Here is a 19,931-nt window from a genome sequence, read left to right on the forward strand (position 1 = left end):
AGGGGGGGGATCTTCCTCTTAGCAATGCCATGCAAAGAATGATGCAGACTCCTGCAGGGTCGGCTTTGCTGTGTGACCCTGGGTGGAAGCAGCTGGAAGGTCTCAGCCCTTCTGCGTTATCCCAGGAGCTGGGGCAGTGCTCGGTCTCATCCCACCTCTGCTAATAGCAAATGCAGAATCCCTTATCTGTGTGCCCTTTTCTCTCATGGAGAGTCACCGACCCTGGGAAGTTCAAGAAAAGTTTGGATGTTGTGTTGAGGGATGTGATTTAACTGGGAAGTATTGGTGATGGTTGGACTGGATGATCTTATAGGTCTTTTCCAACCTTGATAATTCTATGGAGTTGTAGCAGATTGTGGGGGTGTAGGTGTGGTATATATATGTACATCTATGGGAATATACGTATGAAAAAGATAGATCCATGCACATAGCAGGGGGTTGGAACTGGATGATCTTTGAGATCCTTTTCAAACCAGGCCATTCTATGACTGTACAGTTCCATACTGGAACAAATATAAAATGCTAACTATGTAAAACATGGAGTCAAACCTGTGTGATTTGTCCACACCAGGAGGTGATTAGAAAACAATTTGTAAGCTACAAAGCTGCTTGCATGAAAGGAAAAGAAAATGATACTACAAGAAAAAGGGAAAACCTTTCTTCCTGAAAATAGGAAGAATAATGGAACTGACATGAAATTTGGGTGAAGCTGCCTGATTTTATGAAGCTATTCCCATTATTTTCTTGGTGCTGTGTTTCCCAAATGAGTGGTTTCTGGCTGTGCTGCAGCACCAGTCTGCATGTGAACATCAACTCTATTCACCATCTGGGAAGATTAGGACTTCCCTTCTCCCACCAGCACCACTGAATTACAGTTACTCAGTGGTTAAACAAAGGAATCCTTAAAGAAGGGTTTACAGCTGTCGTGTTATCTGAAGTGCTTGGGGCATTCTGATGCTATTAAGCTCTATGTATTAACAAGTTCAGAAAGAAAAGGTAGGGATCTGATTGTTGTGACAGTTTCTAAGTGATTTGGAAAGCTGTACCTCCCAACCACTCCTTCTATTTGATGGAGGTGACAAAGCTCAGTTTAATTTCTGACTGCTGTTTAAATTCTGAAGCTGGAGCTGGTTCCTGGAGCAGAAAAAGCTCGGAAGCTGTCCCTCCTACAAGCAGGCACCTCTGAGCAAAATATGACATCTCAATTTCTGATGGTAAGGTCAGGAGATCTGATTCCAGCGTCTCGCTTTCGGCTTCATGCTATGTTAGTGGGACCTTTGGCATTTAGCACTTAATGATCTTGAAGGTTTATTCCAACACAAGCCCTCCCGTGATCCTATGATTCTGTGATTTCATTCAGGTTTATTAGGATGAGATGAGTTCTCCTAAATGTGCTGTTCTCCATATGCTTATAATTGGAGTCTAGATGGGTGACTCAAACCAGCCACCAAACTTTCTGATGGCCAAAATGAAATGAACTCAATCCTTTACTGTGTCAGTAGTCTGTAACTAGAGCCCATCAGGTAATTCCCAGCCTCCTGCCTGTATCAGTGGCTGCACACAGTGAAAAAGTCTGATGGGATTTTAACCTGTAAAATGTTCCAAAGCAACCAGAGGGTGAATATATTCTCTATGCAAATACCTGCAGGAATAAGCTTGTCATGTATGTCCTCAGGTAGCACAGTAGTTAATGGTGGGACTCAGTAGGTCATGCTGAAAGTTGAGTCTGCTGATCTTGAAGGTCTTTTCCAGCCTAAATGACCTTATGCTAATATTTCTGTATTTCTTTCTGTTCAGCTCCCAGAAAACCTCCCACCCAGCCCCCAGTTGACCCCGTGGTGAAAAATAAAACAGAAAGCTCAGTGATGCTGGCATGGTCCCCTCTGAAGATGCACCACCCCATTCTAATCGATGGCTACATTGTGGAACCCAATAAACTAACTGGCTTCACCTGGGTGAGGTGCCACGAGTCTCATGTCCCCGTCCCAGAGTTCACGGTGAGCAATCTGTCTGAAGAGGCTGATGATCAGTTCCGAGTGTCTGCAGTCAATGCGCATGGACAGAGCCCGTCTCTGGAATTCCCAGGGAGCGTGCACCTTGGTAAGCACAAAAACCCCAATGGAAATGGGTCAGTGTGAGCTGAGGAGCTGTGTATGTTCCCTAAAGATGTTTCCTTTGACTGTAAAGATAGTAGTGCATTAACACACCAAAGGCTTTCCTTTGTTCCTAGTTCTCCTATCTCCTATCAACATCCAGCTACCACTAAAGTGATACAAGATATATTTCTGTGACAGAGAGATGAATATCCTTATCTTTTGATATCTCACATGTGCAAGAGGCAGAACTTTCTGTAACAGATCTGAAGCATAGAAGTGCTTCTTCCAGCACTCATGCAAAGGGAGAAGTAGAAATGTACCTATGATTTAATCTTCCATCTCTAAATGAGATACCAGACTTGCATCTAAAGAGCATTAAGACATCCATGTTGTTCTTCCTCAGAACCAGTCCTGGCTGTGAAATCCCCCCTAACAACTGGTGAAGCTGTACCTGTAGGGGATGCCATGTTTACTATTGACCTTACAACAACGTGTTGCGGCACTTGGTACCTCAGTGGTAAAGTCTTACAGGAAAGTGAGACCTGGATCATCAAGAGAACCCAAACTACTCACAGCCTAATCATGAAGAACGTCCCCAAGAAGGATGATGGAGCAGAAGAAGTGAAATTTGTTGCCAAAAATGTTGATGTCAGCACCAAGATGAGAGTGAGAGGTATTTGCTTTGATCCTTCTCCTTCCCTCTTACAGTCAAGGCATAGTTGCTGTGATCTGATGATTAGAAGTGGGGCTGCAGGCATTCACTGACTGTACCAAATACCTGAAACTGCATCACATGGACTGACGTGAGTCCCGGTAATGACCTAAACATGATAGCACTGAGTGTAGGGTAAGCCAATCTACCCAGCTGCTTGGTATCTGAACCAGATTGCTTCATGCCAGCTGATGAATGTCTGCAGTTCACAGCTCTTGGCCAGTGCATTCAGTCACCAGGTTTACCACTGCATCACCATAGGGCAGTACTTTCAGCTCCAGGTTCAGACAGCCTTTCTGATTGCACTGGAATAGTTTAGAAGTAGGGGAGCAATCATTCCAATAATATCTCTATCAATCAGCTTAGCATGACAAAGTAGAACAAATAAACATTCATGATGGGAGGAGCTGTTTGTCATTGGGTGGAAACCTCTGCAGAAGCATGTTTAAAGCATTCTTAATCAGTAGAAGGAGATGTTTGGTTGATTTTTACTTAGTAAATCCGGCAAGAAGACCAAATGAAACATCTTGAATTGCTCAGCACTGACACAATGATGAGTGCAGGAACAGAAGGTGATACTTTTTCAGAGATCTTGCAGCAAACATTGACCACGTTAGCCTGATATAAATTGAAATAACGAGGCCTTTGCTCCTGACAGGTGCTGCAGTGAGATTTACCAATAAGAGCAAAGATGTAGAAAAGATCTGCGCTCGGCTGCGTGAGGAAGCCAAACTGCAGGCTGAGCTTTCAGACACAGGTGCTACTGTGGAGTGGATGAAGGATGAGAAGGAGCTCAAGGCCAGTGGAAAATATGAACTGCACATTGAGGGGAAGAAACACACCCTGAAAATTCACAGCGTCTCAATGGATGCTGCTGGAAGTTGTCAGTGCATCTGTGAGGGGGATAAAATGCTCTATCAGCTTTCAGTGAAAGGTATGTGACAGTCTGGGCTGTGCTCCTTTTGCCCAGGGCCAGCAGACTGCATCCACCTGACTCCCCGACAGTCCAGCTGTTGTCAGACAGCATCTGGGGTGTTTTCAGTGGCTGTTTTGACTTGAACTGGCCAATCTGCTTTGTAGAGCCATTTGATTTCTGTGCTCTGTCCTGTGATTCGTCCCTAAGATATAGAGGAAGTCAAGGGAAAGATAGGAAAAAGAGCATCCCAGCCTTCCTGCTCTTCTGTCAGGGTGGCCACGAGAGATGATGTCAACAGCTCTTTTTGTAGCAGTGATCCCAAATGTAGAAGAGACCTGTGAAGTGTATACACTTTGGCATTGGAGAGCTTACTTAATTGCCTCTTCTCAAAGAACAAACTCCAGAGAGGCATGGAGACAGCTCCCAACAGAATTGAATAATGGGACTAAATTGATGGAGAGCAGAACTTCCTGCCAAGGCTTGTCAGCTAGTCTTAATTTTGCTTTTCTTCTCTCTCTTTGTCATGTTAGCATAATATTTCATACTGGCTGGTCTGCCCACAGAATTAACTGGCACAGGCTGCCCAGGGAGGTGGTGGGATCCCTGGAGGTGTTCAGAACTGTGGAGATGTGGCCCTGATGGATGTTATCAGGGGACATGGTGGGGTGGGTTGGGGTTGGAATCAAAGGAGGACCCCCATGTATTTCATCAGGAAGCACTACTGGTAATAAGACCTTTGGAGCAAATCCTGGTAGGGCCACGCTCAGCTGGTCCAGTCCGGAGGCTGTTCCTCCTTACTGCAGTATCTGCAGTGAAAACCAGCAGCTGCGTTTGTGTGGCTGGGCTCACATCCAGCAGTGGTGAGGGGACTACAATGATAAGAGAGAGTTCCTGAAAAAATGAATGAAATTTGACAGTATGATAGGATGGAGTTAAATGTATTGACAGGATCTCAGTCATCCCAGTGTCCATCAGCTGGCTCTCGAGCTCCTAAATACAGGCATTCTGTAGAGCGTTGTTGAATTTGTATTATACATGCGTGTTCTTGGAACTGTAGAACAAATGCATGCATAATCCAGACTTTGATTTTAGCAGTTCTGACTGCGCTCTTTCAACAGACCCAACTCAGTTGTGTGCGCTGTTTTGAAATGATATGTTAACAAGAAGTTGGAAAACAAGCTCAATTACCCTCAGTAAAATAGGACCGTGGACTTAGGCTTGAACTTTTGGCTAAGACAGTGGTGAGATTTTGAATCTGTGAAGTCAATTATTCCACTGTGTGTTAATAGGGGCCAGTTTTATCATCTAACTTTTGCGCTCCAATTAATTTCCATAAAGGAATTCTGTTTTTCCATTGATTTCCTTCTAGTTTGCTTGTTCCAATTCTTTCCTCAGTTTTCCTATTTTAGACATTTTCTTGAAGCCTTGGGCTTCTTCCTTTGGCTCTGTCCCCTGTCCAGTGTATGTCCTTCAACTTGTGGAGATAAGGTAATCTGGTACGTGGTTTATAAAAGCTGCCAATTTGCCAGCTTCTGAATTAGAATCTAGCAATTAGAACTAGGACTAAACGTGCACGTTTGATCTTATGATAAATGAATGCCTCATGGTCACCAATGTCCCTGCAGTTCTTTACCATCATACATATTTTATGTGTGCATATTTTGTTTCAGCACTGGCAAACTTCGTAATCAAAGAGACAACTGGAGGAGTAATCAGGGCCGTTGCTGGAAAGCAAGCTGAATTTGTTTCTGAGACCTCTGAAGCCAATGTCATGGTGAAGTGGTACAAAAATGGCAAAGAAATCACGACCAGTAAGAAATTCACAATGGAAGATAAAGGGAAACTGCATAAGCTTGTGGCTTCAGCTGTAACAAAAGAAGACGAGGGAACATACATCTGCAAAATTGGAGATGACACTCTGATTTTTGATTGGAAAGTCTCAGGTAAGTTTGTGAGGCAAACATAGGATCACAATCCATATAAAGCACTTCAGACTTAATTCATTTTATTTGTCCAGCCCTGTGGGTTTCCAGTATTTAGGACAAAGTTTGCATATCTCTATTGAAGTAATTCTGACCTTCCTGTTGTCCCTATGCAAATCCACAGTACGAGCAAATAATGTAACTGTGTTGTGATGAATTCAAGACAGCCTTAGCTCCAGCTGGGGCTGGAGTCACACCTTGAGCCCTGACATCTGGGCTTCATTCTTCTAGTTCATGAATTGCCTCAGCGCTTACATCATCTTTAAACCTATGACTGAATGTTCCTAAGTTCTTAGCATGGGAATCCTGTCTCCTCTTTTGACAAATTAAACTCCACATTTGGAGAGTTGAGTGTCTCCTGCTGTACCCGAAGGATGTTGTGATCTCTGAGGTGTCTCCCTGAGGTGCTGTAAGCACAGCCATTAGCTCATAGTGCAAGTAAAACACTGTCAGGTCAAGCCTGGAGCAGTAATGCTTGTCACTGACATGTTCCTGTTCAGGGTGGAGCTGGAAGGTAAAATAACACAAGAAATTGTCATTGAAATTCAATATCTGTGAAATTCAGCTGGCTGCATTCACAGAACCTGGTGTTAAGATCTGTTTTCTGGTTTCTATCTTGAGCCTATTTTCCATAACCCAGTTTTCATTTATGAACTGAAGCTCTACTGAAAGCCTTTCGCTGTAATCTATCTATGTGATATTGATTGATGCTATTAGTTCTTAACAGCTTGACTCTAGAGGGACTGTTCTTCTTTGGTCACCTAGTTTTAAAAGAATAGATGGCTCCTGTCTATTACAATTTTTAACGCATTATTTGTTCACTGATGCCATAAATGCGCCTGGCATAGCAATTGGCCTTGGTATATTCAGTGACTGAAAGCAACAGTTGTTGCTCTAAGAAATGCAATACTAAGCTAGGTCTGCCTGTAGCTGACAGCCATCAGCTTGCTCCTCAGGCAGGTTCTGTGTGGATGGAATGAAGGGCATGAAATACTGATGTGCTCATCAAACGCTGCTTGTTAGCTTAGAGACAAGGTGTTAAATAGGTTTGTTCATGTACTGCAAACACGTTACTTAGCTGCCTTCATTTTAGCTTCAGAAGAACATGTGCAGAATACAGAATTGATTAGAAGAAATAAGAACTGTCTGCATAGAACTTACTCTTTATTTACACAGGAGAATCAAGCACACGTTTGTATGTGAGTACCTCCAGAGGTGAAACTCGATCCCCCAGATGTAATGAGCAGAGACATTACAATCAGTTCTAACTGTATCTTCATGCTGTGCTGAATAAGCCTGAGTCAGGATGTAAACCACTTTCTCTTTTTTTCTTCAGATGAAGCCATTAATTTTGTCAAGAAGCCCAAAACGACTCCAGAAATATCAGTCAGTCCTTCTGAAGACCTGGAGCTGGTGTGTGAGGTGTCAGCTGCAAGCGGAGCTGTCGCATGGAAGAAAGATCAAACAGAGGTGAAGCAGGACCAGAAGACAACCATCATCTCCCAGGGGACGCACCGCAAGCTCATGGTCAAAAATATGACCCTGAAAGACCAAGGGAGCTACAGCTGTGAAACAAAAGATGACAAAGCAACATTCCAAGTGAAAGTCAGAGGTGAGAAAATGCTTGGAATCCCAGAGAGAAAGGAATGCTTCATTTTGTGTGTCTTGCATTTGGAGGATCAACTGACAGCCTCTCTGGTGCAAAACACTTTGGCTATAGGACTTTCTTTGTCATCTAGTGTCATAGCAACACTTTTCTACATGTGCTTTTCCATCCAGGAATGAATTACTGCAACAAACCATAGGCAAGGAGGGTAACTTGTGCAGCTCTTGTAGTCAGCTGGTGTCTGCAGGGTTACAGTGCAAGCGCACACCAGGCATGCAAGGAGTGAGAAAAGGGGAGGTGTTTGAAGAGATCTGGTTACAAAATTTTAATGACACAATTAGGTGGAAAATGCAAATAATCAGACTCATATATGGCCTGGGTTGCAAAGGCCCACAGTGCTCATCCAGTTCCAACCCCCTTCTTCCTATGTGCAGGGTTGCCAACCAGCAGCCCAGGCTGCCCAGAACCACATCCAGCCTGGCCTTGAATGCCTGCAGGGATGGAGCATCCACAGTCTCCTTGGGCAACCTGTTCTAGAGGACCGTTCCCTTCTGATTTACTGGAAATGTAGAGAGACATGAGAAGAAAAAAAGATAAGGGAGGAGGTTCAGCAGTGCATGCAGGTGTTCTAAATCCCATGTCCAAATCTGCTATCAGACTGCAAAATGTTTAGCTTTCCGATATGATATGATATGATATGATGTGATATGATATGATATGATATGATGTGATATGATATGATATGAAGTGATATGCCTATCATTTCCCAAGGCAAAATAGAGGGGAAAGTATTTTCCTGTCTTAATGAGGCATCACGATGCTCTCTGTGAAGGGCAAATATAGTGAAAACGGGGAACTGGAGTTGGCTCTGCAGCAGACTACAGCAAAACGGTGTGGCTGTTGTGATGTCCCTGCAGAGAAAGAAGACGTGTTTACAAACAAGGACAAGGTACAAAAGGAGGTGAAGGCTGCACTGACTCAAAATGCCACGCTGAGCTGCGAGGTGGCCCAGGAGAAGACGGAGGTGAAGTGGTACAAGGAGGGGAAACTGATCACCTCGAGCAAGAAGTTCAAGGTGGAGTCAGAGGGCAAACAGCGTCGGCTGGTGGTGAGCCAGGTGGAGAAGAAAGATGCAGGGGAGTACAGCTGCGAGGCTGCTGGCCAGAAACTCAACTTCAAGATTCATGTAACTGGTAGGAAACACATTTTGGTTGATATTCTTTGATTATTCCATAGTCTGGCTGTGGAAACGTCTGTGTGAACGTGTCCTCTTTATTCTGACATGAAACTGTTTTGGGGAGGATGAAAAGAAATGCTTACAAACGTGCAGCTAAAATGATTGTTTTTAACAATGTTTCATCCAGCTCTTTTCCTACGACTACTTTTATGATCAGCTGTCCATGGATGTCCAACTGTGATTTGTACAATGTGCAACACTGCTCTGCCAGTTGATATTTCAACAGTAGTAGTTACAGATCTCTACTGTGGCTGCACTGAGGTTTGGTTGTCGGTGTCCTAAGAACTTTTAGTCAGAGGCATTGCACTTGCCTTTGGCTTGTTGAATCCCACGTTGACGACCATTCGTTCCATGTTCTGTAAATGTAATGACCAACCACGAATCCATTTATATCTTTCTAATTGTAAGTTTCTCATTAGTCTGAGGGTTTAGAACAGAGGCAGATCTCTCACTCCAGCTGCAGTAGAGATTGCTCTGGTGTCAGTATATTCTGCACAAGATCTGGTAAATTTTAATTAAAACTCCAGATAGCCTTGAGCACATCAGCTGCATTCTGAGTGACCATTAGTGAGCTGGCTGATGACGAGGGTTTGTCTTCTGTTTTATTTGTAGCTGCACTCTACTGGCTTTTCTCATAAGTCAACTTGTTCTCTGTTAACTTTACAGTTCTCGTCTTGTATTCTGAGCTGATCAGGACGGGGAATCTGTTTTCTCCTCTTCTTTGTTATGGCAGTAAACACTTAAACTGGAGCTTAATCCTGGTCAAGGTTTGGCATTTGATCAGCTATGTGGAGGAGCAACTGTACTGGGAGTCTACTGCCTTTCTGCTCACACAGACCTGGTGTCCTTGCAGGGCATAGCTTGCGTTCTGTTCCCTTGTAAAGGTTGCAGTCTTTGCTCTCTCCGTCTTGGGGCATTCTGCTCCTTCAGTCCCTGGTGTGCAATATATCTCTGCTCCTGTAGTAGACAGTTTTGCTGCTGCCTGTGGTGTAGACTCTAAACTATCAGCTCTTACTGTTCCCACACCACGTGGATGTGATTCTGGGGCCTTTGGATCTGTTCCGTGAGTTGTGTAGCTCATGCTTTTGGCTCAGGAAATTGGCAGTTTCAGCAAAGAATGGATTAAAGACAGGGTAGATTTGGGAGGTATCTGTCAGAGAAAATGAAATATGAATGATGACAGAAAGACTATGGCAACAGCTGGAATCAACCAAGTTAATCCTCAGCAGCCAAAGCCAGCGCACGTCTTATTGCAGAGGTATAGGGAGAAAACCCAGAAATGTAGTGCTTTTACACTTGAATTTTGCTAGCTGAGGGCTATTATTAGCTGTTTGCCTCAGAAACCAAAGGTTTTCTGTTCTCTTTCAGACCGGATGAGCTCATGGCTGCACAGGGTAATGTAATACCTCCTCCTCTGCCATACGTGGAGAGTGCTTGCCTAGCTACCGTTGCTGTATTTCTCATGTGTACCACTGTAACATGACGTGCAAGTCCAGCCCTCACTGCAGAATGATGTGGTGTGAAAGTCAGGAGGGATTATGAGTACTCTTGGAGTGGTTGGCTCTTTCACTACAGAAATCCTCATCTTACTAGCTTCTCCCAAAGTGCAATGGCTTCCTGAGTCTTAATTTCTCCTCTTACCATTGCACTCAGAAAGATTTTCAGGGTTCCTCTACCCCAGGGTTCCACTGGTAGCACAGAACAATCCCATTTTAAGGACATGTTGAATGTTAGGTGCTGAGTGTTGAGCATTACGGGATGCAGATTAGACCTTCTTGCTTAAAAGAAACAAGTGCTGCACACCTTGGAAACCTATAGAAAACTAGAGTAAAAAGGGCTGATTCTGCCATCTCATTATCTCAGTATTTGTGGTGCACGCTGAAATCCTTATTTGAAGTGGGCCAAAGCTCCATTGCATTTTTGAGAAGTTTTGCATCACCTGGTTGGTCTAGGCCATGTTTGTTGTCTTGCTAATAAGCAAGCCTTCTGATCTTCATCAAATCATTGTGGTTGGAAAAGACCACAAAGATCCCCACATCCAGCCTCAACCCATCCCACCATGCACACTGCCCACGTCCCTCAGTGCCACATCTCCATGGTTATTGAACACTTCCAGGGATGGTGACCCCACCACCTCCCTGCAAAGCTGTGCCACCACATCACCATTCCTCTTCAGAAGAAGTTTTTCTTAACATCCAACTTGAACCTCCCCTGAAAATCATCAGTCAAAACAGGGGCTGTTGAAGATGGGTGGAGAGAATGATGCTTCTGCAGTCAATACGAGCAGGGAGATCAAATGTAGAGTGTATCAACTGCATTCTTGCATTGGCTTGCTGCCCTGCTCCCTCGCCTTCAGTGGACTGCAGTGCTGGTGGTAGAGCTGTGGTGTGAATCCTGGGATTGCACGTACTGCAACGGTCAGCAGCACAGCAACTTGAGCTGAACTTACCCTCCTGGGCAGCTGCTGCCACTCAGAATTCAGACAGCATGCAGAGGAGAAAGTCATGAAGGAAGGGAAAGGGATGGCAGCAGAAGGCTTCACAGAGTGACAGCGGGGAGGAAGGAGATAGGGGACAGGTCCTGGAAGGGTTTGCCATGACTGCTGGGGAGCAGGAGCCTTCCCGGTCACCTGATCTGGGTATGCCTGAATATGCTTGCATGAATGATCTGAATGAGTGGTCTTCCATGTCTCCACTGCAAATAAAAGGCAATGTCAATCCCCCTCACAACTGCTAGTCCTGCATTCATGCTTGGAGCCTCTGTCTTGGTATCAGCATCAGGACCCTGGGATCTTTCCTGGGACCCAAACAAGCATAGGAAGCTTATTCAAAATTGCTCTGCTGTTAGAAGCTGGCTAGCACTAGAGAAGTCAATGATGTAAGTACTTCAGAAATATTCTGCACTCTACAGCCTTTTGTAGGGCAAACCATGGAATAGAAATGGAAGCCCATTTATTTAGGGTTTATCTGTTCTCCCACGCCTCAAATAGGAGCTAGCATGAACGCTCTCAGCAACCAGTTGTTGGTAAAAGGAGAATCAGATAAAACAGTCATTAAAGTAATCAATAAAAGATTCAATGTATCAATCGATCCCACTTAGCAAAGTGATTAACTGAATCACCTTAACTGAAGTGTGTATGCCTAACTAATTACACTTGATATCTTTCTGATGCTAACTCCATTTGTTGACACAAAGGGTAAGGTGGGCTTTAAACACTTTCTTCTATATGTGTTAGGTATTAAGAGGAGATGACCTCAGCCAGTTCTCTGAAGAATCAGAGGTTGCTGAGAGTACAAAACCATGATTTATGCATAAAACTGAGCTACAAAACCTAATGTAGGCCAAATATTCACCATATTAACCATAATTCACCATATTAAGGTGAATATCATTACCAAAGGGTAGAGTCAAAAGATGGTTTTCTGCTCTTAAATTTCTATGGTTTCCTGATTTTGAGGTCTTCATAATTGAGCTGTACTTGGCTGATATCCAGTGTAGAGTGCAGCAGTATCAAAAAGACAGACAGATGAAGATCTGTCATTGTCTTCATTAGAAGAAATCTGAAAATTAGGAGTCCTAGCTGATAGTAAAGACTACCCAGAGGGATGGGATGACCATAGGGACTGTGCTGAGGATGCATTATAATGTGTGATAAACACTGTGAAGCAGAGTTGCTCCAGGAAATGGTCCAATACAACATAGAAGCAACTTTTAATGTCTTCCAGTCACAAGTTGCTCATATCTAATGTATATTTTACCCAATGTTTTCCAGTTCAATTCCAGAAGCAGAGGATGCCTTTATCACAAGCAGAAGGTGCAGAAGGAGGTGAAGGCTGCACCAACAGAAAATGCCACGCTGAGCTGCGAGGTGACCCAGGAGAAGACGGAGGTGAAGTGGTACAAGGAGGGGAAACTGATCACCTCGAGCAAGAAGTTCAGGGTGGAGTCAGAGAGCAAACAGCGTCGGCTGGTGGTGAGCCAGGTGGAGAAGAAAGATGCAGGGGAGTACAGCTGCGAGGCTGCTGGCCAGAAACTCACCTTCAAGATTCATGTCACAGGTGAGAGAAATTGTTTCGACTGTATTGAACCCCCCAACAAAGAAGGAGGGGAAAGTTAAGTGGTTTGACACATTTAACCCCAGCATTCAGTGATGTAGACGGTGCTTAAATTCTGTTTAATTCATATAGTTTTCTGTTTGCCTTCTGAATCTATGAACACTTAGGACTTGGGTAGCCTCAGCTTAAGACAGGCTGGAAATAATTTGGGAATTTCCCTGGGGATCTCAAGTAGATGCAATGATAGCAAAATGAGAAGTCAATAATTTCAGGGGAAATTAAAGAATATTAAAGATATCTTCAGGGCACAAGCACACCCCTGCAAATGCTTCTTCCTAAATAGTCTCAGAGACAGCATTTGGTCACAATGCTAGACGGCGGCATTGGTGGTTTCTATTAAATTAAAGAAACCTGCAACTAAAAAGGTTTTCCAGTATTTTCTTTTGTTTTCTTCTCTATAGCAGGTACAAAAGAAATGCTTAAAAATAGAAAGGCTTCAAGCTGGTGCTTTTCATTCCAAAATGGAGGAAGACAGGCGTTCTATTTATTAGGAGAGTCTGATAAGAAAGTGGAAAAAGGCTTTTTACCAGGGTCTATAGCAACATAAGAAGGGGCAATGGTTTCAAAAGTGAAGAGGGTAGACTCAGTTTGGACATGAGAAAAGTTCTTTATGATGAGGATGGTGATACACTGGAACAGATTGTCCAGTGAAGGTTGTGGGTGACTCATCATTGGAGTGTCCAAGGCCAGGCTGGATGGGGACCCTGGGCAGCCTCATTTAGTGAATGTTGTCCCTGACCACGGCAAGAGGTTGGACTGGATGATCTTTAAAGCTTCCTTCTATACCCAAACCGTTCTATGATTCCATAGGGGAAACCATTTTATTACTGCCTCTGAAAACTCAGGAGATATTAGAATTGTTTTCAGAAATAAGTAGGTGAGAAAAATACATTTCCTCACTATGACTTAATCACAAACAGAATTTAACCTTGACCCTCACCTGGCTTTTGCTGGCAAAGCAACTTACAGCTGTCAGCTTGTTTGGACAATTTAATGCCTGTCCCCTTGTATGAAACAGACTTTTCAATGACTGCGTATGCTGGTGTGCTGCTGGACAGTGGGGAAAGGGGTATTTTTTAATTTTTGAAGATTTTGGAACATGATACTGGTGGAAATGAAAACAAGTTTAGGGCTATCTAAGCTGTTTTGGTCTGGCAGGGAGGAAGTTCTTCACTGGCAATTGATATAGTTCAGATGTTGGCATTCAGTTCATAGCACTGTCAGGAAATGTGAGTGGGAAAGCTGTCCTCAACGGTACAGTCCAAAGACTAATTTGGGCATTTGGGGAAGGCTGTGTAGAAAAGATTCATGTCTTAAATGTGCCCATTTGCCTTCAATTCCAGAAGCAGAAGATGCTTTTTTCAACAAGGAGAAGGTGCAGAAGGAGGTGAAGGCTGCACCAACAGAAAATGCCACGCTGAGCTGCGAGGTGGCCCAGGAGAAGATGGAGGTGAAGTGGTACAAGGAGGGGAAACTGATCACCTGGAGCAAGAAGTTCAAGGCTGAGTCAGAGGGCAAACAGCGTCGGCTGGTGGTGAGCCAGGTGGAGAAGAAAGATGCAGGGGAGTACAGCTGCGAGGCTGCTGGCCAGAAACTCACCTTCAAGATTCATGTCACAGGTAAGACAGGTGTTGTATGAAATACAGCAGAGAACAGTAAAGTAAAATCTAGTTTCCATTATACAGTGATCCAGTTGCAGTAGTCTGTGCTGAGGTTTTTCCCCTATACTTGATTGCCTGGGTTTGTAGAAAGTATTTGGATTTAGTATGGCACAAAGACCTGTTTCAGTCTGTCTGTAGAATAATAATTACTGATATATGTACAGTGGAAGCAATATTCAAGATATTATTCAAATCTCTCCAGTGCCTGAGATCCCAAACTGTAATTCTTGTTCACCAAAACATTTGACTAAGATAAGTATGTGCAGTGAGGCTGGAGTGCATGTTCTATGTGCAGCCTTTCGTGGCAGGAGAAGCAGGAACTTCTCCTAGTAGTACACTGCCTTTTTACTATGCCTTTATGTTGGAGGCTGCATCTGGATAGGTGAGTCTGCTACTCACAGTAAGAGACCTGGTAGAGCTGACTATTCCCAGACCTCAAAGTAAGATAGATATCTGCAAATCACACACAAAGAACAAAGGACTGCGTTGGTGAGCATATTTCCTTTGTGCCTTTGACAGTCACAGTTGTGGCAATGGTAGAGGCCATGAGGAGTCTGTTCAGGAAGCCAGGAGTACTGTTCTGGGTCATGAAAAGGCAGCCAGTGGTTTGACTATCACACGTTTATGTGTTTTGATGTTTCACAGTGGGTCTTAAGTAAAAGGAACTCAGGTTTTGGTTGCCTGCAGGACAGATGTTCTTTTGGGTTCAATATGTTTGCATAGTGACTTGCAACCATGGGACTGGTGTTCAAGGACCCTCTTGGTTCCTTCAGTTCCTGGGTTCTTTCTTGCCTAGATTTGACACTTAGTTTCAACAGAAGAGCTGATATTCTCTAGTGAAGGCTATTAGTTTGGGCACAAGTGGTAACCTAAACCTGTTCCAACCTGTACATACAAACCTGCAAGATGGTCTCATTTCAGTCCCTCAGTCAATACTTTTCTTCCCTCAGAGCCAAAACCTGTGTTTATAAACCAGGAGCAGGTGCAGAAAGAGGTGAGTGCTGCCCTGGCAGCAAGTGCCTCCCTGAGCTGTGAAGTAGCACAGGATCCAACCGAAGTAAAATGGTACAAGGATGGAAGACTGCTTGCCTCCTCCAGAAAGTTCAGAATGGAATCTGTGGGCAAAACACGGCGTCTGGTTGTGGAGCAGCTGGAGAAGAAAGATGCTGGAGAATACATCTGCGAGGCTGCTGGCCAGAAGATGACCTTCAAGTTGGAAACAACTGGTGAGCATTCGCTTTGGGAGCACTAAGCAGCTGTTTATGTGGCTTAGAGGAAGAGGAAGTGAGCCATGCCAAAGGGAAGGTGGTGTGGTGCAGGAATGCAGTTGAGATCAAACCCAGCAAACGTTTCCAGATTGATGAGGAAGGGGTCAGAAGAACTCTGGCAATAAGAGGGATCCAGGCTGAGGACGAGGGAGAGTACTTCTGTGAGTCCAGAGATGACAAGAGCAGCATTAGCATCACCCCCAAAGGTATGTCTCTGGAAATGAAGGCTGACAGTGTGGAAGGATCCTTGGCTTCCCTCATCAGCCATTACAACACTGCAAAGCTGAGTTCATTTGTGTGTTTATGCTGTTCTCTGTGTTAACAACCAAGTACAAAATTTCTTTCTCTCAAAATAACTGTGGAACAACTGCTTCTGAAGAGCACAGCAGTTAAGTGGGCAAATCAGCCTTCAAGGCTGGAATTAAGCATCCCAAATGTAAGATGGGATTTTTTTTACCCCTTCTTTGCCTCTTTTCTTCTTGCATCTTTGTAGATGCAAGGAGGATCTCCTCTACAGACAGGGGATGTGAGTGTGAGTTATGGTGATCACTTCCTGCGAGTCATAAAATCTGATGCTTCCAATAAAATCATTGACTCTGTTGGCTCTTTGAAGGTGCTCAAACATAAACGAGCTCATACACTTAGGGACACATCTTTTATGTGCTCCTAAGTGGTTTCTTCTTCTCCATCAGCTCCCAGGGTGGTGAAATTTGTTACGAGCCTCAACCACGTGGCTTCTGAAGAAGGCAAAGAGGCTGTGTTCAAGTGCACTGTTTCTCCCAGTGATGCTGTGGTCACCTGGTTCAGGAATGGTGTCAAGATTGAAGCCAGTCAGAAACTCGTGATCTCACAGAAGGACACCAACCACAGCCTCACCATCACCGATCTGACACTGGAAGATGCAGCTGAAATCTCTGCCAGTGCTGAGGGCGTAGAAAGCACAGCCAATCTCAGAGTCCGAGGTAAGGGGCTGTAATGCCCCATTGATAGGCTGTCACTGGTGCTGTGGTTTGTGGGTTTCATATTGCCTTTCCTCTGGTTATGGTGACGATATGGAATTTTGCTTCCTTAAGTAGGGTTCCCCTGAATGCATTGGCACTGGAACCACCATTTAAATTCTTTATAAAAAAACTGTTTTGTGGATTCTCTGTGTTCTTACTGTTATTTCTTCACATTGATCAGAGGCCTCAGTCTCATTCAAGAAGAAACTGGAGCCTAAAACTGTTGAAGAGAGAGAGACACAGTGACCCTGGAGGTAGAGCTGAGCAAGCCTGCAGAAGTCAAGTGGATGAGGAACAGCATTGTATTGAAGGCCAGTGAAAAAACAGAGATCAAAGCTGAGGGAACAAAGCATATCTTGATAGTTAAGGACATCTCCTTTGCAGACAGGGGCTTTTACTGCTGCAAGAGTCCTGACGACAAGAGGCAAGCCAAGATCAATGTGGAAAGTAAGTGGAATGATTGCAAGGTCTGTAAAGACACTGGATGTGATTTGAACTTGGATTCAGGTCTTCTCTATTATCACAGTGGCTACTGCCAGCCCTACATGCCATGGGGGCAGGGAGACACAGCCCTGGGCTTGGACACCATTGTAATGCTTGAAATAAGGTGAAAGAGAGGGCGGTCTTCCCAGCAGCCCTCAGCCATGTCATTGACATAAGCTCTTAGCTGATTCTCCTCTGGAATTTCTCACTCTGGTGCAGTCTGTTTTTCTTCATCTGTAAGGCTATTAGCAACCTATTCCCTGCTTATCCATCTGTTCTTCTCTACAAAGCATGTCTTTCAAAGCATCTCTTTATAAGCAGTCAGAGTTAAATGAAAAAATAAAAATAAAAACACAACAGTGCATCTATCTATGGATGCTTTCCTTTCAAGTAAGCTAACGGTGTCTCAGCTGTAGCCCTGTACTTCTGTCCTATTTCCTGCATCCTTTTGTCATGTTTGCTACGGAATGGACAAGGACAGAATTGAAGGTCTATCTGATTTTTGTCTACAAAGCCCCTGCCACCAATTGCTGCTGTGTAGGTCATCAACAGGTACTGAAAGGCTTGATGGCAGGCTTTGAGTACATAAAAGGCTCTTAGAAAGTGGAAGCAAACAATCTGTTCTCTGTGCAGAAATAATGGACTTCAATTGCAATAACAAAGATGCAAGTTCTACAACAAAAAAGCTTTTTAATGGTTGGATGAGTGGATAAGTCATTTGGAGGGGCTTTGTAGCCTTCACTGTGGGTTTCAGGAAAGGTTAGTGAAAAATCTGGGGCACAAAGAGCTGAGCATGTCCTGGAGCAATGGAGAAGGGCTGGATGATTTTTGCGGGTATTTTCAGCCATAGAATTTTGTGTTCTGGTGGTGTCAGTACATTCTGTCGTACAACATGGACGGGTTGGTTTGTTGCATTGGTTCAGACTTTTGTACTAGGAGCTCAGCAGTGGTTAAAGCTCACACTTCTGCAAAGTAAACAAGCTCCTGCAATTCGTCTCTACTCTGTTTTAGCTGTGGATTAGCTTGACAGTTCCCTTTCATAAGCTTTATGGTTCCCTTCTGTAAGTCTACTTACACAGACTGAGTTGCTTAACTTGAAGTCTTGCTCCAGGATTTTGAGCATATTATTAGCAAAAATATCACAAATAATTTCACCAACAATTCTCCCCACCTATATGTAGCTTTCCTTTTTTTCACTGGCAGGTTTTACACTGGCAGATAGGGTGGGCATGTAGAAACAACCTCACCTTAATTCTCACGAAGCTCTGATTTCTCTGACTGGCCTTTGTTTTGTGATTCTGCATGCATGCCCTGTAGCTAAAGCCTGGATGTCTTCCCCAACACCTTCAGTCTCCCATCCTTACTTCAGTTACTCCATTGCAAATCTCTCTGCTAGTCCAAGAGAGTTTTTATTTTACCCCTGACCTTTAACTGAGTTAGTTCCATTAAGTGGCTGAAGCCCTAAGTGATCCAAGGTGAAGCATGATCCAAACTGGAATTTAGCTAATTGTAGTAGGGAATCCAAGCCTTAATGAGACGAGTTATTTAAAATATGTGTCCTCCATCTAAAACAGCATTGAACTCTTGCCCTGGTTTATGATAGAAGTGAGAGTTTAACAGCAGAAGTCTGAAGTTATGCTCCATATTTCTCATCACTCAAGAGAATATTTGAATATATTAATTTCTTTGGCTGTGTTAGAGCTCATAATGAGGTCAGCTGATGTTCTTTAAATGCTCGGAGTCTAGCAATGTGGAGAAGTGGACTGCTATTTGCTGTTGAGCTTTAGGCTAAGAAGCCTGATATTAGAGAACCGTGGACTTCCCCTTTCACTTCCCCTCTCCTCTCCTTCTTCCTGGACTGATCCCTCATGGTTTGAGAATGATTTCAGAGCAAGGTAAATGAGGAATAGCCATGTGAAAACCTGTTGTTTTATTGCACTATAAAAGACACTTATTCAAAAGACAAGTGTGTGTTCCAAGCTTAAGTTTGCAGGAGATCCTAGAAACAACTCAGATGCTCAAACCTGTAGTCTGGCTGAATATTTTATTGTCAGTTCTGGTCAGGAGGAGATGCTTGAGTAAGACAAATAAAAGGTCATGGGTAAGTTGGTCCTTCTTGTGATATACTTCTAGGCTTTCATCAGGGAAAAGCTTAATTAGTCCAAATAATTATAGCAGAAACCACACCAAGAACATGAGAGTGAAATTTCAAATGACGTGAAGGTAAATTTTACCTCGTTCTGCCATTCCCCAAATGTTTGTTTCCTTATGACAAGAAGAACTTTGCAAAAGTAATTTCTTTTCAGTCTTGTGTGCAACACAAAAAGGGGTAAAATCTAGGAGACCACCTGAAATCTTTTTTCCATCTGGAAGGATCGATTTAAGAGCACCCATGGACCTGGTTATGAACAAGATTTCTTCTTTGCAAAGGCTGTTGCTTAATTGGCAGATAGTGTACCTGGGAGAGGAAGAGGGAAGTAACTTGTTTTGGAAGTCCTGATGCTATTCAAGCATTCAAGGCCAGGCTGGATGGGGCTTTGTGCAATCTGGTGTAGAGGGAAGCATCCCTGCCTACAGCAGGGGGTTTGGAACTGGATGATCTCAAAGGTCCCTTCCAACCTAAACCTTTCTCTGATTCCTTTGATGATTCTATTTCGCAGTTGCTGGTGTGAGATCTCCAACCTGTCCCCGTTGTCTTTCAGTGCGGCAGATGAAGCTGGTGAAAGGTCTGCAGCCCCTGGAATTCCCTGAGAAGGGAACTGTCACCTTTTCAGTGGAGGTGTCCCATGAGGATGTGGAAGGGACTTGGCAGAAGGACGGCGTGTGGCTGAAGCCTGCACCAAATATCACAATG

At 43.9% G+C, this 19,931-nt stretch overlaps 1 pseudogene; it reads left to right on the top strand.

The window, feature by feature from the left end:
• The first annotated feature begins 1,426 nt into the window (after positions 1–1,426).
• On the top strand, positions 1,427–19,925 carry LOC146753041 (obscurin-like; annotated as a pseudogene).
• Positions 19,926–19,931: the final 6 nt, after the last annotated feature.

This window comes from Coturnix japonica, unplaced genomic scaffold, assembly GCF_054131305.1.
Source record: "Coturnix japonica strain WE unplaced genomic scaffold, WE-NBRP24 Scf040, whole genome shotgun sequence".
NCBI classification, from domain to species: domain Eukaryota; kingdom Metazoa; phylum Chordata; class Aves; order Galliformes; family Phasianidae; genus Coturnix; species Coturnix japonica.